At 47.1% G+C, this 23,102-nt stretch overlaps 1 pseudogene; it reads right to left on the bottom strand.

Annotated features, from left to right (window-relative positions):
- Positions 1-1,895: 1,895 nt before the first annotated feature.
- Positions 1,896-23,102, bottom strand: part of LOC146829628 (uncharacterized) — a 55,203-nt pseudogene continuing 33,996 nt past the window's right edge.

The raw sequence follows: 23,102 nt of genomic DNA, 5'->3' as shown, positions 1-23,102 counted from the left end.
TAGTGGTGTCCTGGGATTTTCCTGATTCAAAAAGGCATACTCTTTTTTAGTGATACACTCATTGGTAAGGGCATCTGTTGTGAGTGCCGTAATGGTGGTCTTTATCCGTTGTGTTGGATCTCTGTTGATCTTCTTATAGTATCTTGTATCTGCCAGGAGATTCAAACAAGCTGTTCTGTATGCATTGGTGCTTTGAATGACCGTAGCTCCACCCTTATCCGCTGGTTTTATGACTATATCCGTTCTTGATTGGAGGGCTGCCATCGCTGTGCGTTCTCTCTTACTCAAATTGTTAAACACATTCCTTTTAGGTTGGAGTGATTCAACTTCTTTAGACACTGCCTCTTCAAAAGAAAGTACCTCAGGGGGCATCATGTTGTTGGGAGGAAAAAAGGTTGATCTTAATCTAAGATCAGTGTGGGTACCATCTTCTATAGGACTTTCTCTATCCAAAAAGAAAGTCTTTAATCGGATTTTTTTGAAAAAATTACCCAATTCACACCGGAGATGAAATTTGTCCAAGTAGGTAGTTGGGACAAAACGAAAACCTTTTTACAAAACTGATAATACATCTGTGGTGAGGATGATGTCTGTAAGATTCACCACTAATCCCTCATGTTGCTCGTGCTCGGCTGTTGGTCCCTTGTATTGCTCCTCGTGTTCATTGAGCTCCTGTCTTCTTCCCACTGGATTCTTTTGTTTCATCTACTTCCTCGTCTGCCTCTTCTCCTACCCTGACCTAAAAAATGCTGATTAAAGTCAGGCTGGTAGTATGGACCTGTTGGAAATTGAGGGGGGCCCTGGTACTGTACTGGGCCGAAAGGGCCTGGCCAAGGATACATCTGTTGGTGTCCGTATCTTTGGTTATAATTGCCCCTTCGTGGTCTTCTGGCCCTCCCTCTCCAACTTTTGTTCAATCCGTCACTTGACCAATCTTCGTATTCGGAGTCAGAAGATGCTGTCTGTTCACTGCGTGTTGATCCTGAGTCAGAGGGTACCTGGCTTTTGTAATAATCTCTGATATAAGGGTACACCTTCTCGTGGCTGAATTTCTTCAGATCCTTCTGTAATTTATTGATTTTATTTTGCATCAGATATTCTTTGTGCTCGTTGACTTCTTTGTTAACTTCTTCAAGTTTCTTCTTGTATAGGGTTAACTTGATCTCTGTCAGTAATGAGTCCTCGCTAATTTTGATTTTCACGAATAATGCCTCTGACAGACGTTTGGCTGTGTTAATAATCAAAATGAGCCTATCGCGCGAGCATCTCCAGGCAATTAGAGACCATTCTTTTTTGAATTGTGGGTCGTCAAGAAAGATCCTTGGTGCATTTGTCACTAATAATCCTGTGGGTGCTACATTGCCACGGAGATATTCCGTCATGATCGCCCCGTGTAGTAGTATTTTCATTTGGCATCGTTTCAGTTCTTTAAGTTCATCCCAGTTTTGAGCTTGGGTAAGTGTTTGGTTGATATTTGTGTCAGACAAGAGAGATGGACCTGCTAGTATGGCTGATGCCTCCTCGTCAGAGTAGCCAATACCAAAAAGTTCTGCCATTCTCTTGTAGATGTGAAGTGTAAGGGTTGAATTCATGTCTTGGCGGGCAATTAACATCCTGCTAGTTCAGGTGTCGGTTGGGGAGGAGATCTTTTAGCTGTCTCTTGAAGCTTAAGAAGGAGGGGTTCGTTCTGATATGTACTGGAATGGAGTTACAGATTTTAGGGGCATTGCTCGAGAAGGAGCGAGCCAGGGTTTTTCTGGTTGGGGGCTTTAGGTGGGATAAGGAGTAAGGTATTGGAGCTTCTTAGGTTTCTTGACTGGCCTGCCTTTTCTAGTTTTGAGGCCAGGTAAGCTGGTTTCCCTGTGTAAAGGGCTTTGTGTGTGAGACCGGCAGTTCTAAAGCTGCAGCCAGCTACAATATGTAGCCATTTTAGTTCTTTCAGGGCAGGTCTGATGTCTGACTTCAGTGCGGCATGGCTGAAAGTAAAAAAAAAAAATCATTATGACACAGTCAATGTTGGCCGCGTCATACAGCATTTTTTCTTTACTTTCAGCCATGTTGCACCATGGCTAAGAAACATTGGCAAAGCCAATAGATCTCACATAGGCAAGACCTATTGGTTTTGCCAATGCTTGTTATGTTCTTGCAACACAAACCTACCACACTCTGTAGCCCCCAATCAAAGTGCAAATAGGCTGATTAAAATATTTTAAACTGCTGTTGTTCTTGGATTAGATCATGAATGTGCTTTACGAGAAAAGATTTGGAGTTACCATGTGGCGCCACGCTAAAATACAGATATGTCCCCGTTTACATTACTTGGAAGAAAATATCTTGCTTCATAGTTAACTTCATTGTAATCACAAAAAATAGTGCCCAAGAACATTTCGTTGATCTTTTCCTCTGCGAAAGAAGCAGTTAAAGAAAAGCTGATTAAATACATGCTATCATGATTTGCCAGAGATATCCCCGAAGAGATAAAGAAAAGGTTGAAGTAAGGAAGCCAGCTTGGATCAAAACAGGCCTAACAAACATTTCCAAACCTTTTCGAGTTATTCAGGTGGTGAAACGTGTCTGTGCCAAAATAAGAACTGTCAAATGATCTAGTGATTGCTGCAGGATGCAGCTAGCGGTGAAGGTACTAGTTCAAAGTGTGACAGTCTACATTTAGTGAGGGAGGAGATGCAAATTAACTCAAATAAAATGGGAAGCATCACTACAGCGATGGCAGCAAAAAGGCACCAGAACTGGGTAGCCTAGTGCATCTAGAGCTGATTTATTCCAGAGAGAGTGTGGTGGTGGTGGTGGTGAGTAAAAACACAGATGCTGACAGAGGCGAAAAACAATTCTACATGGATTTTAATTTGTATTTGAATTCAACTGTATCAATGGAAAATATGCATCTTCCACAAAAGAATGTTTGGCTGTTAATGAGAAAAGTAATACTCACCCTCCTAAATACCTCGAGGATTGTGTCATATTTTTGATATGGTCCATATATATTGAATAAGTTACTCCTTGATATACAGTATAAGGACACTGCACATCAGAGAGGAGTTCTTCGGCCATAGAGAGGCACAAGGGCAAAGGCTTAGTTCCCTTATAAGGGTATGGAACTCCAAGGTGACTTGTAATATCCTTTTAACATGTGGAAAAGGGTACTTTATTCCTTATAATACATGGTCACACTGTCTCTCTTCCCCACAAAACTCTTACATTCTTAGTGTCTTGCTGCTTCCTCTGAAGGAGACAGAATAGTTACAGACATGAAGAATAAAATCAGAATTTGTAGTGTGAAATTAAACACACCGAAAAGCATTTTAGAATTAGTTGTGAAAAGATAATACAACCAGCTTAATGGGATTCAGATGAAACAAAATGCAGTGCAGTATGTGTAAAAACATGCCGCAAGATTCTCTCTTTCCTGTAATGACCTATAGCATGAAAATAATAATAACATGTTCCCATAAATTTGTTCTTTCGGCTGATAACTGTTAATTTTAGAAAAACAGATCGGAAGAATAAAAAAGCCAGTTCTAGGGTTAGTCGTTTAAAGCTGTAACTACATACTGTGACCTGTCTTTCGCCCTAGTTGCTGGCTCTGGCAGAAGGCATCATGCCGTCACAACTCAACTGTAATGAGTTATAACAGTTTAGCAGCTACCTCCTTTTATTATTACAGGTCTCAAGAGACGTTACCAACTCAACTGTGTCTTGACTAGAGACAAGCTTTTATACAGCGATTGCAGACTCTCATGTTATTTGTGGGTCTGTCTTGGCTTTTCTTAATTTTTGTTTTGTTCTTATGGGAAAGATGTTTAATCAGTGTAACTATTTCACCATTCTGGGCCTGCATCATAACCGACACTCTTGATTCTGCATGAACATATTACGATCATTGTCCTGTCTTGTGACTAATGTGTTTGTGTCTTCAAGTTGTGTTACCATGGCTTGATGTTCTGAGCTCGAGGATGACCGATAGCCAATACCATTTGTGTGATGTGGTGTGGGGTGTGGGCTTCTTTGATCAATTCTGGGCCCTGCAGTGAAGAGATACTGCAGGTTCCTCCACCCAGGCCTCCATCAGTAACAATCACCAACAGTGGTCGTCCCAGAATGTTCCTTTGTTTGAGGATGTCTGCTTGGGTTTTAAGGCATATTCTGGCATCATTCACTGAAAGGCTTCTTGAAGTATTTCTCCTTTCTTCAATGTTAATTACTTCAAAACTATTTACACTTAGAAAATGAAGATCAACAAAGGAAACCCACAATTCCTACTGCTTTTGAAACCTCATACATGACTCAATTGTGAATGTAGTGCTTATAGATAAATAAACACCAAGCTAGTTATTCATCCAAAGAGTTCAGTATAGGTCTATGGAAAGTGATCATGATTCATTGATGGCCATGCTGGGGCTGTGAGGAACATGAAGCAGTTAATTTGCCACTCTTCAGTCATGAAATATTAAAATATATCTCTGTTGTTTGGCCATCTATGCCTGATATCTAGAAGGATGGTTCTGAAAATTCGGAGAGTTCACCCACTTTCATGCGATCAACTCAACACCAATGGTGAGGTAGATATTAAAGACTGGGTAATTATGAAACCAAAAGGCTGGTCTGATACAAAGTAAACTCAAGATCTGCCTGGTCCAAGGAGATCACTAAAGCATGTGCCAACTGTCCAAATACTGGTATCTGGAATGCAAAGGCAGCATCCCGTATAACGTGCATTCAAGATCTGTCTAGAGCCAATGGCCTTCAGGTTCCTGCAAAGGGTATGGCACCACAAAAGAACCAAAGGTATACGAGTCCAATTAGGAATCAGACTTACCGAATACAATTCAGGGTGTCAGGGGGGGTGATGAGATGCAGTGGACACGTCGAGGTCAGCTGCTATGGCTGTGGGCAACTTCAAGGACACACATTTCCATGTGATTGGCAGTCACAACTGTTTACTGCTTGTTGGACACCAGGGATCGGAGTTTAGGTAAGTGTGGGGCAAACACTTGAGCAGCGATCAATAACGAATAGCATACTACAGGCCTATCATAGCTGAATGGTTAACATACTTTGGGGATTTTTTTGCACAGGGTTCAATAAATATCATGGTAGGAAGGCAGAAGACCTAGAATTCCTTTATTGCCAACACAAAGAGCATACATGGTCCCAGGATATAACCATGAATAGACTCCGTGCCTGGGGACTTGCTGGCGTCTTGAAGAGGTTCAAGGCCGCTGTGCAGACATAATCTGGTCATGGACCCAGCAATCAATATTTAGCTCAAGCAAAGCAGCATCAGGAGGTTACTCTAATGGGTCATGCAGGGAAGGAGGCTCACCAGGCACAAGGAATGTTCTTGGTCTTACCTGTATGCCCTAAGACCTCCGGTGTTATAGGTACTTATTCTAGTTCAGTCTTGATTAAGCTTTTCCTCTAGGTAGCTTGCCACAAAGGTCAGTCATAGCTGGTCCTTGGACCTCTAGTTTTCAATCTTCTGGGTAGCAGTATGAACAGCAAATTAGCTATTCTTTGCACAGTAGGTTACTCTGTTGTGGAGCAACTAAAATCATGAAATCGGTCAAGCCATGGTCTTAAGAATGTGAGTTTACAGGATTCACAACACATGAGAATTCAGAATTGTATAAAAATGACGCAAGGTAATACAGTGGACATCTCTTACGTACTTTCCTCCCACCGGTACACACCTCACAGATCAGACCGACCAGTGTTTATTCCATACCAGGAAATTCTATGTCATCAAAATATGTGAAATGCCTGGATAGTCCATCGGCATCCCTCTGTTATAGCCAATTGTTATGCACAATTATTATCAGTCCTTTGGAAGGTTTTTAGTCGCTCTAGACTTTGAAGGCAGTCCTAAATAAATAGGACGAAAGTGTTTAAATCCCAGATATCAGCAAAATGCTCTTTCGCAATCGCTGCACGGTTCTGTTCTCTGGACAGATGAGGGCAACTGATGTAAGCCACTGGATGTTATCTTCCTTTCTCACTGAGTTCTGCCAGGGTGGCAGCAACTCTTTATCTGAGACATCTCTCTCAACAAAGGACTCAGGTAGGGAGCCATTTTGTTCCAAAAGGTCCAAAAGTTTCCAGCAAGACAAAGGAAGGCGTTCACCTAGATCTGGGTTGTTTACAATCCCTAGTCCATCATATCTTGAACTTCCTTTTTGAAGTGCTAGGCATTGCCACTCACTACCACCACACAGTTGTTATACTTAGTACACCGGGCACTTGGATGCTTTTACAGCCAGGTTGACTCTCTGCAAGGACTGCAACACATTCCTGAGAAGGACAAGGTGTTCCTACCATCTAAAACTAAAGACCGTGATAAGTAACCCATATGCTGCCCAGTTCATGAAGATCCTGGTCACCATCCTTCGGAAGGTAGTCTTGGCACCCGTTAGTCCAAAGTTGATTGCCCTGAATTGATAGTGGCTGTGTTAGGAGACAAATGGCATTAACCCCATGCACCTTTTATAAAGGAAGTCGCTGACAATATTCACTGGCAAGTCAATAATATGCAGGAACTTTGTAGCGTCTATGATATCCACAAGAATGTCAGCTTAATGAATATGATGGTCTTTTTTTCTCGGTTACAGCATTCAGCCCTACACACCGAGGCAGGTATGCCATTCTTTAACTTGAAACGAGTACTGGCGGGTTCCTCCATGGATTCGACAAGAATCCCTTGATTTTTAGACACAGCATATTTTTTATTTCCACCTATATGCATTCCTGGACCTAATCTGAAATCCACTGATTGTGTACTGATTGTGACATGAAGACTGCCTCCAATGTTAGTGTCATGGATGAAGAGACACATACCAACCTGAGACTACCCAGTACTAAAGAGAGAGGGTGCACACCACTAGCAGGCCAGCACACAATTCCTCCAGATGCATTGTGGTAGTGCATATAACAGTCACTTTACTTGAAAGTCTTTTGTTTTCACCATTGTTGATATAGCCAGTGCTGTGTATCTCTAGAGATGTGTTTCTGGATATTTGCCCTTCGTCAGTCTTCTCATGATTCTGTATCACTCTCACAGCGCAGGTGCATATCAGAGCTCCTCAGCCCAAAAACTCAACAAGGAGCCAATCACAAAAGAAGTGCTTCCTTCCCCCTTTTGTGATTCCTCCTTTGAGGTACTGTGCTGACGAGCTCATTGGGATGAACCCAGTGGCGCATGACATCCCTGGGGAGAGGGGTTATGCGTGCACACGAGCAAAATAAAATAAAATAATTAAAAGGTAATTTACCTGAACGCAGCGCAATATCCTTCTACGGTTCTCTTCTCTCCCCGCAACTGGCAGCAGCAACTCCCTTGACCAATAAGGGAGCTGCTCTCATGCGGCATGAGTGCAGCGCCCTGCTGCGAGGGAGCAGCCTTACTCGGCGCACCACAACGCTGTTGAGGCTATGGCTTGCTCTAACCCAGCTGTTTTAAGACCGCTGGGTTAGAGATGCTTAAAGTATGCATGTGTGGCTAGCCATCTCAAGACGGCTAGCTAAAAAGACACGCGCACTTTAAACAGTGCCATACAAGCTCACCCTCCATCCTGCCGAGTGACAGCAGCCCCGCCCTCGTCCTAATGCTCTGTTCGGGACGGGGAAGATAAATAAAATGGTAATAAATTACCATTTTACTTTTCAGGGGTTTGGGGGGGGATTTTAAGTGGGGCAACGCTCTTCCGCTCCAATGGAGGAACCGCCCCTGGATGAAGCTGCATTCTGATAGTAGTAGAGGGGAGTCTGGCAGTGCGCTCCTTCACCCTTTTTGTGATCGGCTCCTTTGAGCTAATGGGCTGATGAGCCCTTTGGGATGCACCTGATCGCTTGGAGTGGTACCGAAACTTGAGAAGAACGTGAGTAGCATTGGTGGCACCTCCAAATTTAAAGGCCACTCTTCTCAGCTTGGTCGGAGGCCATAAGGATATCTGTCACGTGTATACTCCTGTGGTAGAGCTTCAATCAGTTCCCATTTAACACAATAATGATTTCCTCCTATGGTACAACTTCAGCGGCTTCTCATTGACCACCCTATTAACGTTATGGATCTTTTTAATAACAGTGTAAAGGCTGTGCCTTGTGTTCTGAAAAAACAAAGGCCTAACTAGTTTAATTACCAGGAACCTCCTGCCATTCTGGTAACCACTAAAAACTGCCTTCTGGCCATAGAAGTAGATCAGTAGTTCTGAACTTGTCTGATCTTATCTGTCACCTTGTGCATTAAATGGGTCATCTTCCTGCTGAGGCCTAGCACACAGCCTTCCACATTAGTTGTGGAAAAGTGTTGAGGGAGCAGATGGGACGGCTGAAATAAGTTGATAGGCTAAAATAGGGCCCATTTCTTTTGTATTTCCCCATTAGAGAAGATTAGGCAAGGCGCCATGATGTCGTGTGACTGTTTTTTTAACCATTATGTGGTGGAGGACTTATTTTTTACACCTTATCATCCAGTACAGCATTCATGGACATGGATAGAAGACTTGTGCCAGAGATCTTCTTGGGCAATTCAACATGAGAGACTGAAGCAGTCGTTGTCCTCAAAAACACAGATTTTTGACACCTCATGACATGGTCCACAAAACGTATATATTTGTTACCTTAAGGTTTAGAAGGGTTTAGGGGGTCAATAACATCAATCTCTACTTTTTTTAAAGCCTCCACATCCACATGTAGTGGTACCAGGGACGCACATGGAGGTATTTAGAGTTTAGCCGATGGGCCATCAAAACTCTATAGCTTTGCCTCACCAGCAACACAGTGGGTCGACATCCCACCAAATGTAGGCTGTCGCTCTTGGGGGAAAACTGTAGCCAAAAGTCATCCTACCTACACTGTGGAAGCACTATCAGAGACGTTTTAAGGCATGGGCGAAGTGGGCAATTGCCTGGGCCCCACCTTCCAAGAGGCCCCCTAAGAAACTGAACTTTGTTAAAAACTAACATATAATTTAGTATTGTTTGGCATGTGGACTTGAATTAGCAGAAAAAACAAATTTGTTCGTATGGGGACCCCAAAAATATGTTTTGCCTGGGGCCCCTAAAAATCTAAAGATGTCACTGAGCACTATCGCTGAAAATGACAATGCGGATGTGACATTGGAGCTCTCCGAGGAGTATATTGCCATGTTAAGCATATCGGGTGGAGTGTCAATTACACTGGTGTAGGAAAGTAGGATGCTTCTTAATGGTTACCAGCACTTTTTGCCTGGTGTAGCTATGTTTTTCTGACTAATCTGACTGGGATCCTGCTAAACAGGACCCCAGTCTCTGTGCTTCTTCCCTAAATTGGACATGGTGAGTACTTAGGTACATCCCCTATTGGCTACTGATGTACTGATGTGAGTCCCTAGAATATGGTACTAAGGTACCCAAGGCATGGGTACACCAGGGGTCTCCCATGGGCTGCAGCATGTATTATGTCACCCATGGGAGACCATTCAAATTGTGACTACAGGCCTGCCATTGCAGACTGTGTAAGCTGGTGCTAGCACCACTTACGACAGATATAAGTTTCCTTATATCTTACGTCACTGCACTCAAAATCTATCAGTCACTTCTAAGGCAGGCCTTTCAATCCTGAAAGCAGGCTACTCAGTTATAGGTGTGAAGGTGCCCCTGCACGAGCAGGACACCCCTACAATCCACGGAGTCCATTCTCCCGGGTTGTAAGTGCATCAGCCAATACAATACATAGAGTGGCCCTGCGTCATTACATCATGGCTAACTCTAAACTGGCTGTAACAAACCCTGCTGTGTTTGGTATCAAACATGTTGGAATCATACTCCAACACCCTAAACAGTGTTGGAGGTATGATTCCATGCACTGTTTAGCTCCTACCGGGAAGCCCCAGTGCTCCCAGTACCAGTCTTCTAGATTTTCTTGAAAGGTATTTGTAGATCTATGCATTGTATCAGTATTCATGCTTTGTTTACAAATAGCCAGTGTAGGTAATCTGAGACTACAGAGTCCTCCCATGCCATATTCTCATGAACATTTTCTCTTCACATGTAGTATCTGTTCACAGATTGTTCTCTTCAGTGTAACACAGTACAAAAAGACCAAGCACAAGACATGATTTCTGTGCCCATGGATTACTTACAAAGCAGAAGCTAGGGAAAGGCATGTGGGCCTGACTACATTTGTGGTGGGCAGTAATTTGGATTCTGCCTTAAGCATTCCCTTCATCATCTGTTGTTTTTGCTTTTGTCGCCCTAAGTGGGATGGGTACGCCCAGACGTGGGTCCTGTGCTCGACGTGGTACTGGGCTCAAGCTAGCCTGGCTGATGAGGTGTGTTACCCCGAAACTGTTCCCAGGATGTTTGTTTCCAGTCCAGGGAGGACCTGGCCTCGAAGTTCAGGCTGGAATGTTCCCATGAGGAGCAGGGTCAGGACTGATTTGCATATGGCTGGGTTGCAACTGGAATGCATGGGAGGCAAAAACACGATAGATTTACGGCCAGATCTCTGTACTGGGGTGAAGTTTTGATATTGTTCAACATTCTGTCCATCAACTGTTCTTTTTGTATTGTTAGAATGCTAGCTTTTTCTTCAGTTTTTACCTGCCTGTGGTTGTGCTCTCATAATCACTCAAAACATTTCTTGCCATTTTTACTTCTTACAATAGCAGATAATAAAGATTTGCAGATGCACCATTGTTGTGTTTTTAACTTCTTACACACAGCTGGGGGAATCACATGGAAACCGTAATTCTGCTAGGGCCCCTGGCATCTTTACAGAGTCTTTAGACTGACCATTCCTGTACGAATGGTCCAATGGTAAGTCACTGAGACCCTGTCTGTTTTCCCCGCTCTGCAGAGTCATAGATACTTGCTCAATCCCGGCGGTCCAGAGAAATCTACCTGGGGGAAAGCAAGCTCCTTGACTCGCATCCAATTTGTGATCGGATGCAGGTCACTGTCGACAGAGAAATGGCTGATTTTGAAAATCTCATTTTGAGGGCTTTGCCTGGTAAGATCTTTTCCACTGCTACATGTACATTTCACCTAAAGATCTGAGTGGAAAAAAACTCCTAAATGTTTACCCATTGAGCTGGCAATGCAAACTTGACCAGGCCTTATGACTATAGGCCCAAAGCACAGCTCACAGGGGCAGTTCACAAGTCAGAATCTCGATTTTGAGGATTCCATTGTAGGCACATAAACCTCTCAAACTAAACAGGTGTTCTAGACATTTTAGCTTGAGAGACAGGAGTGTCGCATGAGCCTCTGCAATAAAGATACATCGCCATCATGGACATGAAAGACATAACTACAAACCTGTTTAGTCACAGGCATATGTCTTCATTACTAATAAGTGGTGGCCGGTCAGCGCCCTGCAGTACCCGGCACATTGGGCTTCTCGATGAAATGGAGGTAAGGCTACAGTCTGCAACCAGCCCACAAAAAATATGTGAATACAGTTGGGAACATGGGTGCTTGTTTATAAGCCCCTTGCACCGCCAGAACGTCAATGTTTTTTATGGTCCAGGAGCACACTGGGCTTACCCATATCTAAGAGGTCATGTAAAGCCACCATGCATGGCTTTTCATGGCCTCGTCGATATGGTGTGAAGCAATGCTGCGCAAGCCGCTGCGTTGCCTCACACTGCAATGGGGAGGCGTGCCATCGGCTGCTCTTCTCAGCTGATCAAGAATTGATACCCCATTGACTCACTGTCCTGTGCTAGCAGCACACTAACTTCTGCTACGTCAATGTTATTTGATTTGGTGGATATCTGAAGCTGCTTACTATTACATGTTCTACTGGTGTGCGAACAGCAAAGTATGAATTGTTTGTCTTGTTGGTTACATTATTCACACTGTGCTTCGAGAGAAGTTTCTGATGTCCTGCCATCAAAGTCCAAGCATTAGCTTCAGTTTGGTTTAAAATCCTAGGATTTGATCTAGAATGAGAGGTTTATGTGCCTACAGTGGAGTCACGTTCACCACAGAGGGCATACTCAAGACCATGAAAAGCATCCACTCTCACGCCCCCGTGGGCCAATGCTCGCATCATATCTTCCATAGACTAGCCACCTCCATCACCCCAAGCTTCGCAGCACCATCAACTGCTCCATCGAGACTGCCACCTTCCCTTATGACTGGAAACACAATGAGATCAGCCCCCTGCTGAAGAAGCCATGCGCCGACCTGACAGACTTCAAGAACTTCCCTTCTCAGCCAAGGTCATCTCCGATTTCATCGAAGCAAACTACGCCCTGGACACCTCCAAACCTGGCTTCCAAAGCAACCACAGTACCGAGGCCGCCACAGATGACATCTGCTCCCTTCTGGACCGGGACGAAACCGCAGCCCTCATCCTTCTGGACCTCTGGGTCGCCTTCAACAATGTATCCCACCGCAGCTTAAACGCGAGACTCCAAGAAGCTGAAATCTGCAACAAGGCCCTGGACTGGATCCACCACTTCCTAACCGGTCAAACACAGTGAGTCAGACTACCTCCATACCTCTCAGAACTCATTGAGATCAGCTGCAGAGGTCTCCAGGGATCCTCCCTGATCCCCACCCTCTTTAATGTCTACATGGCCCCACTTCCGACCATCATCAGGAGCCACAGACTCAACATCGTCTCCAACGCCTTATGATACCCAGCTGATCCTCTCCCTCACCAACGAACCCACATCTGCAAGAAACAACTTCCACAACGAGATTAAGGCCGTTGCCACCTGGATGAAAGACAGTTGCCTCAAACTCAAGTCGCCAAGACCGAAGTCCTCATCCTGTGACTCACTCCCTCAGTTTGGGACGACCACGGTGGCCCGCAGCATTGGGAACCCCCCCACCCCCACAGACCATGCACGACACCTCAGCATCATACTGGACACCTCGCTCACAATAAACCACCAGATCAACGCCGTATCCCATCATGCTTCCACATGCTTTGCTTGCTTCAAAAGACATTCAGAGGGATCACCACTGAATCCAGAAAGACGGACACCCACGCACTCATCAGCAGAATACTCAACTGTGCCAACGCACTCTACGCCGGCATCACGATGAAACTCCTCAAGAAAGTACAGAACGTTCAAAATGCCACAGCTAGGCTGGTCCTAAACATCCCCCACCGCAGTCACATAACTGAACACCTTCGAGAACACTGGCTCCCAGTCAACAAAAGAACCACTTTTAAGCTCTTCACACACGCCTACAAAGCCCTCCACAATGCAGGACAAGCATATCTGCCCAACTGGCCCTGGCCACCATCCCTCCGATCCACAAGACCAGAACCGGAAGAAGATCCTTCTCCTTCCTTGTTCCCAGGACCTGGAACACCCTGCCTCTCCACCTCAGGCAATCTCCTTCGCTGACCAAATTCAGGAAGGATCTCAAGACCTGGCTCTTCGACTGAACCCCAGTGCCCGGACGGATCAGCAGCACCCCCACACCCCAACTTCACCCCTCAGTGCCTTGAGACCCTCAAGGGTGAGTAGCCACACTGTACAAAATTCTGATTGAATGACTGGTTGAGGCTCAAAATCAAGAGGCTTTGAATCACCCACTAATGTCATACCCACCTTGTCTCAGGACAGCTCAATTTTCTGCACATGCACTGCTCGTCTTTCAAATAAATGTTGCCAAAAGGCTGTAACAACAACCGACTGCACTGGCCAGGCTGATGACAGAGAGCATCTTTTCCACTTGTAAGCTATCCGTCAGCACACCCTTTTCATCCCTTTTGACATTAGCATTTGACACTCTTATGTTAAAGGTGCTAAACATCTTTCTCAGCACAAGCTGCAAAGGCTTGGCAGCTCTGATCATATTCACACGAGCTGCTTGCAAACCCACTCCATCTGAGGTGACACAGCATGTAATGCAGTATCCTTTCTTAGACTGCTCGCTGCCCCCACTTCTCACAGCTGACACAACAGCTGCGTGGATGCAAAGGACGTCCATCTAGCTATGCACACTTGAGGGAGCTACACTCCGTTCACTGTATTCACTGCTAGCAGCTTTATAAAGTGTGTGCCTGACCTGGGATGGACAGCAGAGCATGTTGCACTGGTACGTAGGCAAACAGTGATATAAAGCATAAAAAGATACAAGTAGGACACAGCAACATTGCATGGGGAATAAGTTTACTCTGAAGACAGTAATGGAAACAAGATATTACACGTATGTAAAGTGGTAGTAATAGGTACCGAGAAGGGTCGACAGACATAACCGTCAGATTAGGGGTAGGGTTCAGGACATAACATCACAGCAATTTAGGAGATAAAAGTTGGCAATGTCATTGAAATAGAAGGCATTTTAGCATCTTTTTGAACAATTCTTCAGAGGGATTTTGGAAAGTGCCCCTTTTTGCATGGTTACCCCCCACTTTTTGCCTGACACTTGGTGAACTTTGACTTGATGTGCCGTGGGTCCCTGCCAATCAGGTTCCCAGGGCCTGTCCTTTCCCAAAACTGTACCTATAGTACCCATAATTGGCACATCTGTGGCCAAAGGTAAGCTCCTTGTAAAAGGTACCATGATTACGATGGGCACTGTGACCAGGGAAGGCCTCTAAGGGCTGCAGCACCTATTGTGCCACCCATAAAGACCCTGCACCTTAACACCCACACACTGCTATTGCAGGCTGTGTGTTTTGGTGCAGAGAAAAGTGAAGAGATGACATGGAACACATCCCTGCATGCAATGCCTGCAACCCACTGCCTGTGGCTTGGGTAAGTCACCCCTCTATCAGGGTGCACTAGACCACAGCTGAGGGTACAGTTGCATGAGAACTGTGAATCTACAGTGTCTAAGTCCATTCTTAGACACTGCAAGTGAATTAAAGGCATAAAGAGTATATGGTCTGGGAGTTGGTCATTACGAATTCCACAGCTCCAAAATGGCTTTACTGAACCTGGGACGTTTGGTAGCAAGCTTCTCAGCACATTCAACCCACCCTGATGCCAGTGTGGGTTTCGATGTAAAATGCACTCAGAGTGCACCTTAGGATGCCCCCCGAAAAGTGACCAGCCCTGGTGTGGTTCCTGAATAGCTACCCGCCATTTGCCACCTCCAGACAGGTGTCTGGTTCCAGAAATAAAGCCCATCCTGGAGTCATGCCCCCTCCCCCAGGATGGGTTACGTCCATGAAGGGGAAGCTTAACAGGCCTGCCGCCTTTGTTAGCTGAACCTACCTTTTGCTGCCCCCAGCAACTATTGCCCGACGGTTGTGAACCCCACTTTGGGTAGGAGAATTGGCAGGAAAAACAAGTTAGGAAGAGAAGTGGGTCCACCTTTGCCAACCCCAACCCTCAGGTGAGGGAGGCAAGGGGAAACACACATCTCAGTCCCCTCCATCTTGAAGATGAGGGGACCTAGCCAATCAGAGAGAGGCTCATGCCCCCTCCCACTGGAGGGTGGCATAATAAGGGGTGTACTCACCCCAAGGACGGGACCCTTTGGTCCCAACCTGCACACCCCTTTCATGCTTCAAAATTTAGTATTTAGGGATGACCCTAAACTTTGCCTCCTCAGATTCGAGAAGAAGAAAGAAGAAGGACCGAAAAGCAGTGCTGAACAAAAAAGAAGAGGACAACAACTGCTTTGGACCCAGTCCTCCCGGCTTGTCCCGACTTTGACCTGCAACCAGTGAAACCCCTGCGTGTCCAGAAACCAGCAGCCATCCAGAAACCAGAGTATCTGCCCTGCTTTCACCAAAAAGACTCTGTCCCCTGTGACCACCGGATTTGCTCAGCCAAAACCTCCAACACAGACCCCGGATCCAACCAGCTCAACAGTTCTACACCACTCTGCACCTGACCCCCATGACCTAAGTTGAAGTGGCAAAAAACACTTTTCAATAAAGGGGTCTAAGGGAAATGTAAAGACCTGCACGAAAACAATCCCCTAATCACTATAATTATATCAACAATAGAATCCGTGGGTCTATAAAACACAGTCGAGAGCCAATGAAAACAACCCAACAAGTACGAAGAAACAGTCCTCATAAAGAGGATTAAGTCCCATCACCCACCGAAGTGGCATGCTTCATCATGTGGGACCTCCTCTTAACCGCACCTAGTGCAGTTAAGGAGCTACAACTCTTTTACTAGTATCAAAAGAAAGAGGAGCTCGCGGATGTTTTAAAATAGATCTACAGAGATTAAGGTCTCCTAACACTTGAAGAAGCTACCTAAGGTGTGGTATGACTAAGTGTAAAAAATGTGCAGTGTGTATAAACAGTGTAATAAAATTGACTACCTAGAGACAAATATGTTTATTCAGTATCTATAGGTGTCAAAAAATAAAACCAGAGTACATGTGCATAGGAAATCTATAAGCACATTAATGACGGACATGGTCAACATGTTTTCAGCCGATAATGATCTAACATTGTGATCACGGCTTTCTTCAGGAACAAACAAGTACTACTGCATCAAAATTATAAACAAAGTGCAAAAGAGTCAAATTGAACGATACAACCTGCTGTTTACAGAGTGAGCAATACTGTAGGGATACGCAGAAAACCCCCGCATCTAGTCGGGGATGTATTCCAACGCTCCTGGTGACGACTCAGGGCGTGAGACAGCGCTGGGAAGGTGCTATTTATCTCACCCGATAAAATCCAGCACCATCGAGTTCAGAAGTTATATAGCACTGTGTTAGACCTGGCACCATTGGCGTGAGTCTCCTTTCCATTTTTTCGCTGTATCTCCTCTGTTTTTGCTGGTTATAGATGCTCTGGGCGCTGTGCCACTGCCATTCAGTGCCACAGCGCGAATGCTCCCTTTGTAAAGATGACATATGAATTGGTACATCCATGATTGGCTTATTTGGTTTACCTGTTAGTCCCTAGTAGCGTGGCCTGTGTGTGCCCAGGGCTGGTAAACCGAATGCTGCTGGTGGGCCTGCAGCACTGGTTTGTGCCACCCACAGAAGCAGCTTGTAAAGTGTGTCTCAGACCTGCCACTGCAGTGTCTGCGTGCAGTCCAGAACTGCCATCTTGGCTGTGAAGTGCACCCACTTCCCAGCCCCTGAACCTTCCCTTGGCATCCTGTAAGCCCCCCTTACGATAGGGCGCATTGTATGTGTAAGGAAGGACATGCCCTGATGTATGTAGCATGTCCTAGTAGTGAATTACACCCCATTTCGTTTTTCACTACTGTAAGGCTACCTGTTCTCCATAGGCCAGAATGGGAGGTCTGGGCTATTACATTCTATAGTCCTAACTGACCCACAGAACATGGTAGAAAAACGAATCTAGTATGCCTGAGCTCAGAATATTAAAATACACCTTTTAGTGAAGGTTATTTTTATATTCTGTGTTTGAAACTACCACTTTTAGAGTATAGGTACTTTCTTGCCTAAGCCTTCCAGTTTGCTCTGCTATGATGTGTATTGGCTGTCTGGTTTTGGAGGGACAGGGCAGGCTGAGTCAGACCTGGGTTGAATAGAGCGACCTGCCTTGGTGTGAGGGGAGGGGTAGCTCCTGCACTTGAATAGGACTGTGCCTGGCAAGGTGAATGCTGGCTCCACCTCCCACTGTGCGTCTGAGGCAGACCCCCTCTTTCTGAAAGGAAGGATGCAGCCTGATCAACAAAGTGCTCCAGGGCTGGGCCGAACTGGTTCTGGCTGGGTTCAGAGACTTGGGACCCCTAAGAACAAAGACTTTGGGGGTATAAATATTTGTGCACAAACCCCTACAATTTGTATTGCTCCTGGATAACAAGAAGAGCCTCTGTCCGTGTGGCTACAAGAATCTGCAGGAGAAGGACTGTCCTTGTGCTTGTGTGCTGTTTCTGGGACTGGCCTGCAGCTGTTACTACTGGACTTCAAGAAGAGGAAAAGAACTTTGATTGGACTTTTATTTCTTTTTCTACAGCAACTACCCAAGGGCTAGGAGAGAGCTAGCCTCCTGCTGGAGTCTCAGGCACATCAGACTCCACCATCAGCCTCCTGTTTCCTCCCAGCGAGGATTACTATCTGCAGGTGAGGCTCCTGTGTGTTCCAGGACCTCTGTTTCTACTGCTGAGAAGAGAGCGCTGAAAATCATCGCTAACCTCCGTTAGCGAGCCGCTGCAGCTGGTGAGCGTGAGAAAAATCGCCGCTCCGCTGTCGCCGAGCGCTCGCTAACCCCGAAGATCGTCGCAGCACCTGTCTGCGGGCCTGAAAACGCCCGCTATCTGAAATCTTCGCAACAGGATCATCGCAGCGCGGACGCCGAGCGTTCACCATTTTCCCCGCATCGAATCCGGATCGTCGCTTCCTCGCGGAGCGCCATCTTTGTCCACGCAGCAAGATCGCACACGCAACAGGCTCGGTGCATCATCCTCCCTTCGCGGCAAGGATTTCATCGCATCACCGGCTTAGCATGAGGAAGTTTGTCTCTTTGTCCTGCCCGCAACCCAGCGCATCATCCTCCCTCGCGGTAAGGATTCAACGCATCGCTGGTTAGCGTGAGGAAATTTCTCGCTACAACTCCTTAGCGACATTTTTGTTGCTTTGCTCCAGGAACCAGATACTTTGTGAGTAAAAGGGTCGCAGAGACCCCTGCCTTGAACTAAACATCATTTTGCGCATCCTGAACTATTTTTCCTTGCAGCATTTCTAAAGTAATTATATTTTTATAGTATTGTGGATTTTTACTGTTATTGGTCTTGTGATTAAGTCTATATAAAAATACCTATTTTTCATAACTACTTGAGTGGTGTCCATTTGTAGTGTTCCTCATTATATTACTGTGTATGGTCATAAATGCTTCACACACTGCCTCTGAGATAAGCCTAGCTGCTCGTGCTACGTTACCACAGGGTTGAGCAGGGGTTATCAAAGGGTGTAGGCTGCTTACTCTGACTTAGGAAGAAGGGTCCCTACTTGGACAGTGGCCAGCCATTGCCAACTAGAGACCCCCATTTCTAACATTGGTGGTCAGCGGTGAGGATCTGGACTTGCATTTATGATTGCATACAGTAATTATAGTGTACACTACTAGTGAGTGCAGACCATAACATAACCACGTACGTTGTTGAGATTTTTTGATTCTATTTTTGATCGTTATTGCCAGTTATTGCCACAATGGGCAAGCCCAGATCCAATGCCTCTGAGGATCTCTCCTGGGAAGAAGAGAAATTAGACACCTACAATGCCAAGCAGCTCAAATATTTTTGCAAACGCTTCACAGTCCCTATCACAGGTCTCACTAGAAGGGAAGAGTATTACAAGGCGCTGAAGGCCTGGTTAGAAGCCAGGGATGCCCCTAGGAATGTGGAAGAGCCTGTGGAGGGGGGAGAGAATGCAGGAGAGCAGCAGGACGAAATTGTAGATTTGGTAGGGGATAAAGCAGTTTCCAGCCCGGGCACTAGTGTGTCCTCAAGAGGCCTGACTCCAGAAGAGATGGAGGACAGGGAGAGAGATAGGCGGCATAATATGGAGATGGCCAAACTTAAATTGGATGCTCAGAAGGACCTAGAGAATAAGAAGTTGGAAGTTGAGATAATGAAGATGAAATTTGAACATGAGAGAATTTTGAGGGAATTGGAGATTAAGGCCAAGAGTATTGAGATCTCCCCCTCTGGTGGCAGCATACCAGTAGTGCATACTGAGAGTAGAGTATATATCCCTAAAGATGTTATTAAGGATTTTCATAAAAGTGAGGATATTGGGCAATGGTTTGCCGCTTATGAATTAGCTATGGTGTCCCACCGGGTCCCTGAGAAGGATTGGGGAGCGGGGTTGTGGGGACGCTTTGTGAGTGAGGGGAGGGATACCTTGTTGGACCTACCCCCAGAAAGTAGGATGATTTATGCCCACATGAAGGAAGCTTTGATTACCCGCTATGGTTTGACCCCTGAAATGTACAGGCAGAGATTTCGAACCTGCAAGAAGATAGAGGGTACCACGTGGGTAGAATATGTGTCTTTTTTTGGCAGAGCAATGGAGCGCTGGGTAAAAGGCAGCAAAGTAGAAACTTTTGAGCAACTGTATGACTTGATTGCATGGGAGCATTTTTCTAGTAACTGTTTTCCTGAGCTACGCCAGCATCTGATAGATTGCAAGCTGACTAACCCTAGGAAGCTTGCTGAGGAGGCGGACCGCTGGGTGAGCACCCGGGTTCGCAAGGGTCCAGTGGGAGACTTCGCCAAAGGTGGGCAGGGTCCCCAGCAGAGAGGTGGGGGGGACAGGGGTAAACCAAGGGAGTTCCACCGAGGGCCCCAAGATAATTCCCAAGGGAACCAGGCAGTGGTATCCCAGCCTCCCCCAGATAAGAATCCAGTGCCTCCAACAGGTAATCCTGTTCCAAGGAGGCCCCCTACTTGTTTAAAGTGTGGCCAGGTGGGCCACAGATACTTTGACCCCCAGTGTCCCCAAAAGTATACTCCTGCACTACCCCGTGCACCGCCCCGCCAGCTTGCTAGTGTAGCCCTAGGGGAGGAGGAGATGGGTGCCCCAGGTGGGTGGGACCCCGTAGAGTTGACCCTTGTCTCACTAGGAGACTTTGAAATGGTTCCTAAGCCTGCACTGCCTGATAACACTAAAAAATACAGGCAGTGGGTAACCATCAATGGCCATAGAGTGGAGGCTCTGAGGGACACAGGAGCCAGTGTAACTGCTGTCAGCTCCCGGTTGGTGTCCAAAGAGCAGGTTGTGCCCCACGCATTCTACCCAGTAGTGTCTGCAGACAACACAGAGAGCCAATGTGAGGTGGCTCAGGTTTCCTTTGAGTGGGGGGGGTCTCAGGAACTCTTCAGGTGGCTGTGAGGCCCGCCATGCCTGTGGACTGTCTGTTGGGCAATGATTTAGAGAACTCACCGTGGGCTACAGTGGAGAGGAGAGCTCACTTGCAAATGTTGGGACTGCCTGAGTGGGCATGTGCTACCACTCCGTCCATGGCAGCCAAAGAGAGTGTTGAGAAAGACCTGGAGCCTGAGAATATGGTCCAGGTCCCTGCCTTAGAGGGAGAGGGCAGGGGGCGCGAGAAACCGGCCCCCTTGGTTCCCACGGCCCAGGAGGGAGCAGACCCTGAGGGGGATGCCCTGGAGCCTACCGGGGAGCAGAGTACCGACCTGGGGGACCTGCCTGAGCTGACCCAGTGGCAGCAGGAAGGGGGGCCCACCAGGGAGGAGTTTTGTGAACAGCAGAGAACTTGCCCCTCTCTTGAGGGTATGCGGCAACAGGCTGCAGCCCAGGCAGCAGGTGATATGTCCGGTTCACATCTGATTTATTGGGAGAACAGTCTTCTGTATAGCGAGCCTAAGGTTGCTGAGCCGGGGTCAGCCCGTGTGCTGGTGGTACCCGAGTGCTTCAGAACCTTCCTACTGGGGTTGGCTCATGACATTCCATTGGCAGGACATCTGGGGCAGACCAAGACCTTTGAAAGGCTGGTCACCCACTTTTATTGGCCCCAGATGCGCAAGAGTTCAGATACGTATTGTAGGACCTGTGAGACTTGCCAGGCAAGTGGGAAGAGTGGGGGGAAGATCAAAGCCCCACTCCAACCCTTCCCAGTTGTTAGCACCCCATTCGAGCGAGTGGGCATTGACATTGTGGGGCCTCTGGACCCCAAGACAGCCATGGGCAACAGGTACATCCTGGTCTTGGTGGACCATGCCACCCGGTACCCTGAAGCCATCCCGCTCAGGACAGTGACGGCCCCCGTGGTGGGACGTGCACTGATGGGGATCTTCTCCCGTGTGGGGTTCCCCAGAGAGGTGGTGAGCGACAGGGGGACCAACTTAATCTCCCAGTATATGAAGTCTCTGTGGAAGGAGTGTGGGGTGACTTACAAGTTCACCACTCCTTACCACCCCCAGGGTAACGGTCTGGTTGAGAGATTCAACTGGACCTTGAAGGGCATGATCATGGGCCTAGAGGAGCCCCTGAGGCGTAAGTGGGACGTCCTCTTGCCATGCCTGTTGTTTGCATACCGTGAAGTGCCACAGAAGTCCTTAGGGTTCAGCCCCTTTGAACTGCTCTATGGCCATCCGGTAAGAGGGCCTCTGAGTTTGGTCAAGGAAGGCTGGGAGCAATCTCCCAGGAAACCTCCCCAGGATGTGTTTAGCTACATCCTGGCCTTCAGGAACCAAACTCGGCGTTTCAGAAACATTGCTGAGGCAAATCTGGAAGCCAGCCAGGAGGAGATGAAACGTTGGCACGACCAGAATGCCACTCTGGTCGAGTTTCAACCTGGTCAAAAGGTTTGGGTACTGGCCCCAGTGGAGCCCTGTGCGCTCCAAGATAAGTGGACCGGTCCAGTCGAGGTGGTGGAGCGAACAAGTCAAGTTACCTATTTGGTGGACTTTAAATCTCCCAGGAACCCCTTGCGGGTCCTGCATGTGAATCGCCTAAAGCCCCACTTTGCGAGGTCTGAAGTGGGCATGCTTCTTGCCACAGATGCAGGGATGGAGGAGGAGAGTGAGCCTCTTCCTGACCTCCTGTGTGCGGGAGAGAAGGATGGGTCAGTGGAGGGTGTGGTCCTCTCCACCACACTGACCCCAGAACAGCAGAGAGATTGCCACCAGCTGTTGGGGCAATTCCCAGATTTATTTTCCCTGGTACCTGGTGTCACTGACTGGTGCGTCCATGAGGTAGACACCGGGGACAGTCCTCCTGTCAAGCACAAGGCTTACAGGGTGACCGACAGGGTAAGGGCCTGCATTAAGGAGGAGGTCTCCAAAATGTTTGCCCTGGGGGTGATTGAGTCCTCTAGCAGCCCTTGGTCCATCCCCGTGGTCTTGGTGCCAAAGGCTGCAGAGCCTGGTGACACGCCAGAACTTAGGTTCTGTGTGGACTACCGAGGTCTCAATTCGGTCACGAGGACCGACGCACACCCCATCCCCAGAGCTGATGAGCTCATAGATCGGTTGGGGGCTGCCCGGTACCTCAGCACGTTTGATCTAACGTCTGGGTACTGGCAGATCGCCTTAACTGATGGGGCAAAGGAGAGCTCCGCATTCTCCACCCCAGATGGGCACTACCAGTTCCGTGTGATGCCCTTTGGGATGAAGAATGCCCCTGCCACCTTTCAGAGGGTGGTCAACCAGGTGTTGGCTGGGCTGGAGGATTTCAGTGCCGCCTACCTGGACGACGTTGCCTTATTTAGTTCCTCATGGGAGGACC

This window comes from Triturus cristatus, chromosome 5_2 (genome assembly GCF_964204655.1).
Source record: "Triturus cristatus chromosome 5_2, aTriCri1.1, whole genome shotgun sequence".
NCBI lineage: Eukaryota > Metazoa > Chordata > Amphibia > Caudata > Salamandridae > Triturus > Triturus cristatus.
This window is presented reverse-complemented; position numbering and strand designations above follow the sequence as displayed.